We start from the raw sequence: 11,493 nt of genomic DNA on the forward strand, positions 1-11,493 counted from the left end.
AAATTTAATTATTGTCAAATAATTTTAAAATTTAAAAAATTAAAGTTTATCCAATATTTCAATTTTATATAAAACTTTAACTTAATTTAAATAAAAAAAAATATCAACTAACTCTTATCATCAATATATATCAAATCCAAAATTCAAATCCTAACTTTTAAATATCAAATATTTTTTGATTAAATCATTATAGTTTTACTAACTTTTTCACTTTTTCCTATGTATATTACTTTAAATATTTGGATTAATTATATGTAAAGCATACAAATTAAATAAAATTTAGATAATTTCTTTTAAAATAAAATTTTTCAATAATATACATATATCTCTTTTAAATTTGAAAATTTCAATATCTTCATAGATTTTCTCATAATCTTTTAATATTTGGTTTTTTTTTATTCAAACAAATTAAAATAACTTCTTATATCCTTTATACTTTCAAAATCTTTTAATATTTCCTCCATTGAACTTGCATTGGTTACAGGTTAAATATTAAGTATGTATTTCTACATTTAATAATCTTACAAATATATTATTTTTATTTAAATTTTTTTAATGCAAATTTCTTAATTTTATTAATGGTTTGATCAATATTACAATTAAGGTATGTCAATTCTTTTTTAAGTTAATTTTATTTTCTAATATTATTGTTTATTTTAACTCTTTTTTTTATTTGCTTCACATTTTTAAATTATTTTAATTATTTTTTTTATCAAGGTTATAGTTTTCAAACACTAAAACAAATTTTGGAGGTATTTTTTTTTTGTTATGTCAAGAAAAAATCATTGAATTACATCATTTATAGATAATATATGTATTTCATTCATTAGATTTTTTGTACTATGTATTAAGTTTAACTTTGTGAAAATCTTGCTCTATGCGAAAATCCTAATTATGTGTCAAATAATTGGTTAGTCATTAATCTTATTACTTATTTTTTTGGACATATGAAACTTCTCAATAATGGTTTTTAACATATAAGGTTATGTTTATTATAATATTTTATTAAATGAAAAGTGGAAAAAAATAGAGTAAAGAGAATAATAATTATTATTACTACTACATTTAAATTTTTAAATGTTTATCTTTTTAACTTTTATATTAACACATTTTTTCTCAAATAAAAAAAGTGATAACATGAATTGTGCATATGAATTTCACAAAATATTATTTTTCGTGAAGGTAATGATAGTAAGTTTTGTTTAGTCAATAAATATTTTTCAATTCAAGAATTTCTAGATTATTTTTTATTATTTTGTAACTTAAGTCGGTTTTTATATATTTTTGTAACTTAAGTAGGTCTCTTACATTAATTATTGGTTTTAGAATTACATAGATTTAAAAGTGGAAATCAACTATATTCCAAGAAAATTTCTTTTGGATCCAAAGTAATTTTTTTATCTATTAGTTACATAAATATTTTATTTTGAATTGATGTTTAATTATTGACAAATATTTTAATGTAGTCTTTTCAGTTTGTTTGTAATAATAAATTTTAATTAATAATTTCATAAATTTAAAATGTTTTAATTAATAAATAAAATTAACCTGTACATCACACGGGTCACAAACTACTAATATTATATTATAAGATACATGATTACCTGATAAAATTTACTTACATATAATCTTATGTGGGCAATTTAGATTATAGACATGTAAGATAATTTTTTAATTGTAGTTGCTTATCAAATAATCTTATTATTTAAATTTTAAAAATGTTTCAAATCTTAAACAATTAGATTTATCCAAATCCTTTTATGTTAAATTATTTATAATCTTTATCCTTATTTAAATTAGATAAGGTTATTGGAATCATTCCAATGAAAAATTAAAAATTAAAAATTAAAATCTCATTTAAAATTAACTTGAGAACTTTTTTATATAAAACATGTATATATTTTTTATCTTGCATTTAAACTATGTAAGTACATTATAAAACAATGTTGAAGTTTTCGAATTCATTTATTTATTTTTTATTATTATAGGTTATGTAAAGCGTGGATATAAGTTTTCAATATTTTTCATCTTAAACCAATCGATTTTTGTATAGTAAACATTAAATATATTACCACTTTTTACTTTAAATTATTTTTCGGCATATAAATTTAAATAAAGTGTTATAAATTTTTTTTAATAGGTTAAATAAGACCGTAGGTCCATAATAATATATAATACTTATAGTTCTTTTTTATTTGCATTATAATAATATTATGTCAATGTTTGATATGTCCTATGATATATATAGAATAATGGTAATTATTTAAAAATTTTCTTAAGAAAATAATTAAGAATAAAATGAGTGACAAAAATATTTTTTATATAGATGGTGAATTGGAGCTTTGATGTAAGGTGAGATCGGCATTATAAGATAATAATATATGACAAAATATTTATTAATCAAGTAATTAATTTTTAATTAAAATAATACTAAATTTAAAAACAAATTAAATTATTGATTTTTTCATAAATATGTAAAAAGAAATAATTAAGAATAAAAATATTTCTCTAAAGTTAAAATCACACATATCTCTTCTATTTTTTTCATATTTGAAATACTTTATTATTGTCTCTTTTTAAAATAAAAAAACATATATGACTTTAAACCTATTAATAACATATGTAATGTCACTTTTTCCTAATATTCAATTTTTCTGAAGGTTTATATTGCTTTTGTGATTATGTGGTTTATTTATTTAAATTTTTCTTCTTTTGACATTATTTTTATTCAAGTCTTTTTTTGTTTATCACGCATTTCTTAATTGATATTTTTTTTTCAGTATTTTGATCAAAATCATAATTTAGTAAAGGTATATTTTATTATTTAATTGATAATTAAATATCTATGTTTTTTAAAAAACCAATACTATATTTATATTCAATTCTTTTTTACTTTTTGATCAATATCTAATATCTCTTTTTTTTTTTTTTCACATTTGTTTTCAACATTTTGATCAAGATAATAATAGCAAAGTTTAATTTTTTTTATGACATGTTAATTGAATATATATTTATATTTTATATATGTCAAAATTTTAAAGACTTAGATATAATTGTAGGAAAAATATAAATTTTGCACTGTACATACATATTTAAATAAGTAAAATAATTCATGCATTACATGGATTATAAATTAGTTTTATTAATATAATACATATATATAATTAAATAAATAATAAAAAATATTTTTATATGCACTTGAGGTAAGTCAAGACAAAACACTTTAAATCCGCTTCTAACTTAACCCCTATTTAAAACTCTTATATAATTAGGCTGGATGCAAACCCATGGGATATGGGTTATTTTACTATCTCTATTTGTATACCATGCCGAAAGTTTAATTGCCTATTTCATTCCTACCAATTCATGATATATACTCTCAAGTGTTATACTATAACCACTATGAGATTGATCTTCTATTTGAAGTAATTTTTTTTTTTTTTTAAATTGCAAAAAGCTAGGATTATTAAAAGAATGAAACATCTATATAGATTCTTAATGCATATTAAACATTGTTCTCTTTGTAAAGAAGAGGTAAATTTCAACATGAGATTAAGTATAGCCTGGTAGAGTGGTAATTTAATATGCATTTTTTATAATTTCTTGCTGATTTAATTAATCGGTTTTGTACTTGCAAGTCCAGTCGCTAGTGTCGAATAACCTGGAGTGAAAGAATTTACCCAGATGTTACACATTTTTAATTGGATAAATAATTTTATTAATCCAAAACATAGAAAATTTCTGCTAAAATACATCAATCAATCATGCAATATCAATTCTAATAGAATTGCTTGCAGTGTTAAGATTTCAAGCATCATTTAAAATCCTTATTTATTAAGTTAGCAGCAATCAAACGCAATTCATGTAATAAGATCTTGACAACATCCTTAATTTGATCAGTCACATGTTGCCCATTGCAATTATGTTTCCCAATACCCTACTCTTTTATTAATCGTACATAAATGAAGGTTCCCCTGCCAAACTGGTTTTGTGAAATTACAGCCAAAAAACTCACTATCCCTAGATTCTCTTGTTGATAGAAGCAACACTCTTCTTCGACCTCCATTTTCCAATTTTTCAACATGTCCGTAATTGGAAGTCTATTTAGTATAATCATCTAAGCAACCAATGAAAGTTTTGGAATATGGTACTAGAACCAAAAAAGCTTGTGCCACTCAAATACTTCTCCCTTTTGAAGCATAGGCTTCAATCCAAACAATCCATATTGAACCAGCTTTAGTAAAAATGGACCAAATTTTAATTCTTCAACAAACAAGCTTGGTTCCAAGTTAGAATGTCTTTAAGATCCAAACCTCCTTGAGAATTAGGAAAGCAAATGGCTTGCCAGCTAACTCTAGCACACTTGACCGGTCCTTCTTTCCCATTCCAAAAGAAACTTGAACACAATTGATTAAGCTTCTTGAGTACATGCTTTGGCAAGACAAAGTACCTACCCGGTAGTTCTGCAAACTAAACAACGTTGATTGAATTAATTTTGGTAACCCTTAATACACTTTTGGTAACCTTTGATAAAATTATGATAACTTTTATATAATTTTTGGCAACCTTTAATATAATTTTGATTTCGATAACTTTTGATATAACTTGATAATCTTTGTTACAAGTTGGATGACCTTTGACAAAATTTTATAACTTTTGATACAATTTTGGTAAATTTTGATATTATTTTGATATCTTATGAAATTATTCTTTGATTTCAGGAATTGCTTGCTGCTTTACTTTTGGTGGAAACAGAAATAGATTGCTTCATGATCCTGCCATCCAGCCACTATCAGGACTTAAACGAAGGAACAGTGTATGAAGAAAGAGGAACAGACTACTGTGAGTCATTCACGAGAAGCTTCTCAAATTAAAGGATTTGATGAAAACTAAGGTACTCAGATATGTCAGACAAATTCTTATAGCCACAAACGTCATTTGATGCATGATATTACTTTAGATATTCTTATACGTTCATATTACAAGTATTCTTTGTTCTTTTGAGTTTGAGAATAGATGGAAATTTCAGGCCGGACAGAGGAGGGCTGAGAAAAGGCATAAGTTCATGGAGAAATTCCTTAGAGAGTTTTATGAGAAGTGGGATGGGAGGGCTCGAATGAGGTGGCTTTTCTTTACGTAGATATGGTGTAATTTAAGAGCACTTATCACAGATTTAAGCTCCAGGCTCACACAACTCCAAGACACAGGGATGGACTCTTTTGCATCCCAAATCAGCAAACGATACATGGACACTCTAGACTACAGGGCTTGGCCGTCCAATACATTGCAAAACGAAAGGGCACAGCAAGTGCCTGAAGAAAGGCTAACAAAAGAACAACAGAAAGATTAAGGCCAGAATAAAGATCTTGTATTACTCTAAGTTTTGGTGGTGTACATGAGGGTGAAAAACTCTCTATTTATAGCTGAGTCTCCTTACAATCAGGGACTGTATCATATCTCCTAAAATCATGAGATTTAAACTAATGCAATCCCTAGAATTTAGGCATGTAACTCAGAACATAAAATACGAAGAAATTACCTTGGGAGCCTTCTGTTTCTGACTAATTTATGTTCTAGGCAGCATTTTTCTGCCAGTTAGGGTGCAATGAAGTTTTAAGGGGAGCGCAAGGCTTTTGCGGGCCTTGTTACTTAAACCAAATGCCATGTTTGCTTTATTCATATGTGGCTTTAAAGGCTCAGTGACCACAGAAATACTTACATCGATCAGTATCCAATAAAAAAACAAATCCATTATTGTACCGTCCTAAACATAATCAAATGCAACTCTACAGCAGGTTTATTCAAGATATTCAAGTATGCGTCTTCATGTAGTTCTGAAGCTCTGATTCGTCGTGCTTGATTAGGTTCACCTTAAGGCCATGCTTCATGTACATGGTCAAGGCAAGTTTTGGTGCAACAGGGTGATCTTTCACCACCTTCACGCTGCAACGATATATGATTGAGGCAGCAGACTACTTCATCTGATAATAAGCAAAATCTTTCCCTAAGCAGAGCCGAGGACCTCCATTGAAGGCAGTGAATTTGTAGGCTGACTGGCTCATATACCTGCTATCTTTTAGTCATCTCTCTGGTTTATATTCCCTGCAGTCTCTTCCCCATATGGCCTCCATTCTTCCCATTGCGTAGATGGCATAAACTACTTTTGTTCCTTTTTTTAGCACCGTTCCATCCGGAAATACGTCATCTTCAACAACCTGAAAGAACAGAATGATCAATGAATCAATGTTAATTGACAGACGATATGTTAATAACTGAGTGGAAAATAGGGTTTAAAGAAATAAGTAAATGAGTTTCGGTAACAAGTTTTCAAGTTTTTTTTCTTTTTCTTTTTTCTCTTCTAAACCATATATTAGTTGGCATGTTATATATGTTTTTAGTGGCCTCTTAATTATAAATTGAGAGAAGCTTCCTTGACTAAGGGTTATTTGGGAGGCCAATTGAAACTTGAAAGGCTCCCACCGCACCGAAAGGTGCGTTTTATCCGGTGCGGTGGCAACCATTCAATCAGACTTTCAAATGGATGATAATGTAAATATATTACTAGTAAACACTATTTCTATGGGACTGTCCACCAATTATTCAAGGTCAGGTTTAGGTGGATTTAGCTCTTCTCCTAAATCTATTTGATCAACTTCTAATTTCATTTTTACTATCTGCCACTACTTATATTTTTTGTAAAGGATGTTAGAATAAAAAAAAGGATTGAAGGTGAATCTCAATTTGCTGAATAACATCTTAAGGATTACTACGTGAATCAACTGCAAGTCCTAAATTATGTGTGTTTACCATAACTCACGGTTAGGTGAACAACAAAATCACCAAAATCATTCCTAAGTCATGAAAACCAAGAGATTAGCATGAACTAAATAGTGTCGCACAAAAGCTAACAAGAGGCAAAATTGCAGAAGTAGAAGTGGAAGAATTAAGGCGAAAGCAAACTTAACATGGCTCTGGTTAATTTCATATTCCGATCAAATAAACTGCTTAAACAAATGAAATAAATAACCAGCTGCCAAAAATGAAAATTGATGAATGATTAAAGGGTGAATTACCTCCTTGTGATCAACAGGGACGGAAGGATACAATCTCAGAGCCTCTGATAATGCAGCTTGCAAATAATCCATCTTCTTTATCTCCTCTGGTCTAAATATTAATTCTCCGTTTTTCATCTCTTCTCTTTCATTAATAATTCTGCATATCTCTGCAAGAATCTTTTCCTCGACTATGGGGTCTTTTCCAGCAACCAGAAAAACCAGCTCAATGCCACTGAAGAAGTATCTCTTCCAGCAAGTATAAAGTTGACACAAATATCACGCAAGAACTTGTCTGAAAATGGATTTCCCTTCTCATCTTTCAACATCATAAATACTGTTAACAAATCTGATCTCTGCTTCTTCTCTTCTGTTTGGAAGGACAGTTCTTTTTTCCTTGTTCGAATAACTTCTTCAGCGAATTCGTCTACGTCCTTCATCGATTTTTTCAGCTTCTTTTCGGTTCCCAAATCAAGGTACCTCATGGCTTTCCATATACATGTTGGTATAACGAAACGTAATAGCGTAGCCTCAGTTGCGTCCTCAAAGGCTCTGGCGAAAGGTATTTCGGGCAATCCAGGACGCAGGCACCCAGGGTCAACCCCAAAGGCTATCATGCAAACATTATCGAAGGTTAATCTCAACAAGATATCTTGGAGATCAATGGAGATTAATTTGTTCACTGCATCTTCCAAGACAGGCAAGAGCCTGGCATGAAAAAGCCCAAGCAATGACTCGGTGGTCAATTGCCTGAACTTAGCCGAATGGAACTCAATGCTCGTTGTTTTCCTTTGCCGTTGCCAAGTCTCATCATCCGCACTAAATATTCCATCCCCGAGAAGATCACGAACAGTATCGCGAAAATAAGGCCCTTTGGGGAAAACAGAGAATTTGGTCTTGAGAAGATGCTCAAGGTTCCTAGGATCAGCAGTAAGCACGCAATTGAGAGTACTAAACCATGGACCTTTGAACTTGAAAGTCCCTTTTTGCTGGCAAAGTATGTCAGAAATCCACTCGTACAAGTCGGACTGGAGACCTGACATTAACGATGGCAGCATGCCTAGAAATGGCCACACAGGCAGACTATAACGTCTTTTTTGCCTCAAAGAATGTACAGCAATAAACACGAAAAGAGCAAGAATTAGCTCCAAAATTTGAAGATCTTGTAAGAAAAACAGCCGCCGGGAAACAATGTTTCTGACCGTACTACCATCGGAGGAAAAAGAGGAGGAAGTTACATTGCTGCTAGGGTTGATCATGGTTTTGGAATGACAGGAAATGAAAGGACTATTGGCTAAGTTTGCATGGGAATTGTTACTTAAGGTGGGGGTGGCACTGACTGCGTGTGGATGTTTCGGCCCAATGGGTTTGATTTGGTGACCTTACTTTTTTTTTGTAGGTGCTTCCCCTGTCGTAACTCATAACAAATTTTTTTGTGGACGGATGCTTTTCTTATACTCGCAAGTTTTAATAAAATCCAGAGCCGTCCAGGAAGTTTGCCTCGATTAGGGAATGCTTCCCAAAGACTAATGAGAATGTGAACAATGTTATTACCCTATTTGGTTGAGTGTCGAAGGCGAGTTTCTCCAACCACAGTTCGTTTTCTGAGAAGGGGTGCAATTTTGAAGTAGGATGAAAAGTGGGTGGCAACTATTTTTCGCAGTTTTATTTTTCTTTGCCTTTTTGCAAGTTGATTATAAATTGAATAATTGTAGATTAGCTAGCACATAGAATAAATGATTTGTATGGCACCCCGCACCGGTAATCTAATATGGTTACTTAACAGCTGCGTCTAACTATAGATCATACCACTCGGCAAACAGCCCAGCCACTATTTTGATCACTTTCAGTGGAGTTGTATGATTTTTGAGAGCTTTGCTTGAAGAAAAAAAAAATGTTGATTTGGCTATTTCTTTCTCAAACTTTGATCTATTATACTTATTTTACCATATCTCTATTTGAGAGATAATATAATTTCTCCAAACTCAGTCTAAAGTGGTAGTTTATTTCATAGGAGATTATTTACCATTAACTTTGTGTCTAATATCATATTTATTTCGTGTCAAACATGTGTAAAATACGAAAATTATTTGTCAAAATTCTTATAGACACACAAAATATAAAACATTTTATTTTTTTTTTTCAAATTCATATACAATTTTTTTCAAGATTTCTATTTTATATCAAATATGATAAAATACAAAAATTATCTGTCATAATTTATAATGACACATCAAATATAAAATTTTTTATTTTTTTGTTAAAGTAATAAATATTTAATTTTCTATAATCTTATAATTAAATTGAGTTTCTCTACTTATAATCAATTGATTTTAAGTTAGATGTTTAACATGATATCAAAGTCAAGATTTTTTTTTTATTACCATTTCTAAATCTATCATGTGATAGATTTCTTTCATCTTCGCTTACATGTGATGAAGGCTTACTAAAATGATGTTATCCTACATCTAATAAATAACCAATTACATATAATTTTATATTCAGGTTGAACATTTTCACTTATAATCAATTGGTTTTAAATTTGATGGTTAATAGAGTATTAAAGCCATTATTTCTTTTTTGTTATCCTTTCCAAATCTGTCATATGATAAGCTTTTCTATCTTTGCTTATATATGATGAGGACTTGTTAAAATGATGTTATCTCATATTTAATAAATATCTAATCTTGTATTCAAGTCGGGTGACTCAACTTATAACTAATTAGTTTTAAGTTGGATGTTTAACATAGTATCATAATCAAAATTTTTTTATTATCCTTTTTAAATTTGTCACGTGATAGGCTTCTTCTACCTTAGCCTATATGTGATGAAGATTTATTAAAATAATAAATATTGAACTTTTTGTAATCTTATATTCAAGTTAAATCACTTAACTTATAACTCATTAATTTTAAATTGGATGTTTAATAATTTTTTTAAAATTCATTTACGTTTTTTTTTCAAGATTTTAAACAGCTTCATTTTTATATCATATTATTGTATTATTTCAAAAATTATCAAATCTACATTTATGTTAGATCAACTTTGCCTTATTTATTAAAAAATTCATGATGTTAAAATGATCAAATATTGAAGTTTAAGAACATTCGATATCTTATTAAATTATTGTTGTGTTGTTCCAAACTAGCTACTGATTTGGTTACTTTCACCACATATTGACAAGAAAATCAGTAGACCGTCTTAGGATGAAAGTCATGGTCAATAAATTTTTTATTTCTAGTGGGGCTTAATGTTTAATTAGTTTTATGGAAAATACAATAAGTATACAAAAATTTAAATACGAAATATCGAATTCAACCCAGTATTTCTGTTGCTCATCCAAAACTGAGCCCAAAATTAGATATGAACAAAGCCCACGTAAGATTCTTCATATCTAAGCCTAATTTAGGTAAAGTTGAGCCCCATCTTTCTTAAATCGGAGTTGCCGTTTGACTTGTTTTAATATTTATTTTTTTTCTGACAATTTTATGTATTTTATTTATTTATATTGATTTAATATGTGACTTTTTTTTAATATCTATTTTTTCTGACTATTATATATATTTTTATATTGATTTAATATATTTAAAATTTTATTTGTGAAATATCTTTCAAAGAAAACGTCCTCCCTAGTTAGCTCTTTGAATCATAGTTATAGTTTGGATTGTGGATCTTATCAGTTGAATCGATGAAACAACTTTGAAATTGGTTCAATTTTATAATTAAATCAGTTTTACAATTAAATTATTTTAAATCATTGTGAATCAATGATTTATATAATAAATCAATAAATCTGACGATTTTTGTTGAATCAGACTAATTTAATACCAACTAATAAGTTTAAATAAAATATAAAAAAAATCATTTTAAGTATATAAAATAATCTAATTAAGTCTTTATACTAGTATTTCATATAAATAAGTCACTCAACTCTTATTTTTTTACTATCAAAGCCCTTGAATCTTTATATTAATGATATATTGATATATTTTAAGACATGTGGATAATAACATTGCAAAAAAATTTATAATAATATTACAAAAAAACTTACACATATGTAAAGATAAATAATTTTAAAAAATAGATGATCTAACAAAGAATTTTATTAATTGATACTATAATTAAAATAATTATAAAATTAATAATATATAAAATTAACAAAAAAATGAAATGTTAATAAAAATAATTAATTATTTGATCATGATATGAAATAATTAATAAAATATATATGTTAAATTAATAAAAAAATTTACATTCATATAAAAAATATAAAAATGATTTAAATTTCTTTTTTACTTATTTTTATATAAATATAAATATTTCCTTTTTATTAACTTTATATATAGACATTTCTTTTTTATTACATAAAAATTAATTATTATATATTAATAAATAATATTTATATTTTAATAAATAAAATAATAATTTATAATAATTTATT

At 27.7% G+C, this 11,493-nt stretch overlaps 1 pseudogene; it reads right to left on the reverse strand.

Moving 5' to 3' along the window:
* Positions 1–5,626: 5,626 nt before the first annotated feature.
* LOC111284151 (cytochrome P450 86B1-like) lies at positions 5,627–8,564 on the reverse strand (annotated as a pseudogene).
* Positions 8,565–11,493: the final 2,929 nt, after the last annotated feature.

This window comes from Durio zibethinus, chromosome 5, assembly GCF_047325235.1.
Source record: "Durio zibethinus cultivar Kanyao isolate XHJ-2024 chromosome 5, ASM4732523v1, whole genome shotgun sequence".
Taxonomy (NCBI): domain Eukaryota; kingdom Viridiplantae; phylum Streptophyta; class Magnoliopsida; order Malvales; family Malvaceae; genus Durio; species Durio zibethinus.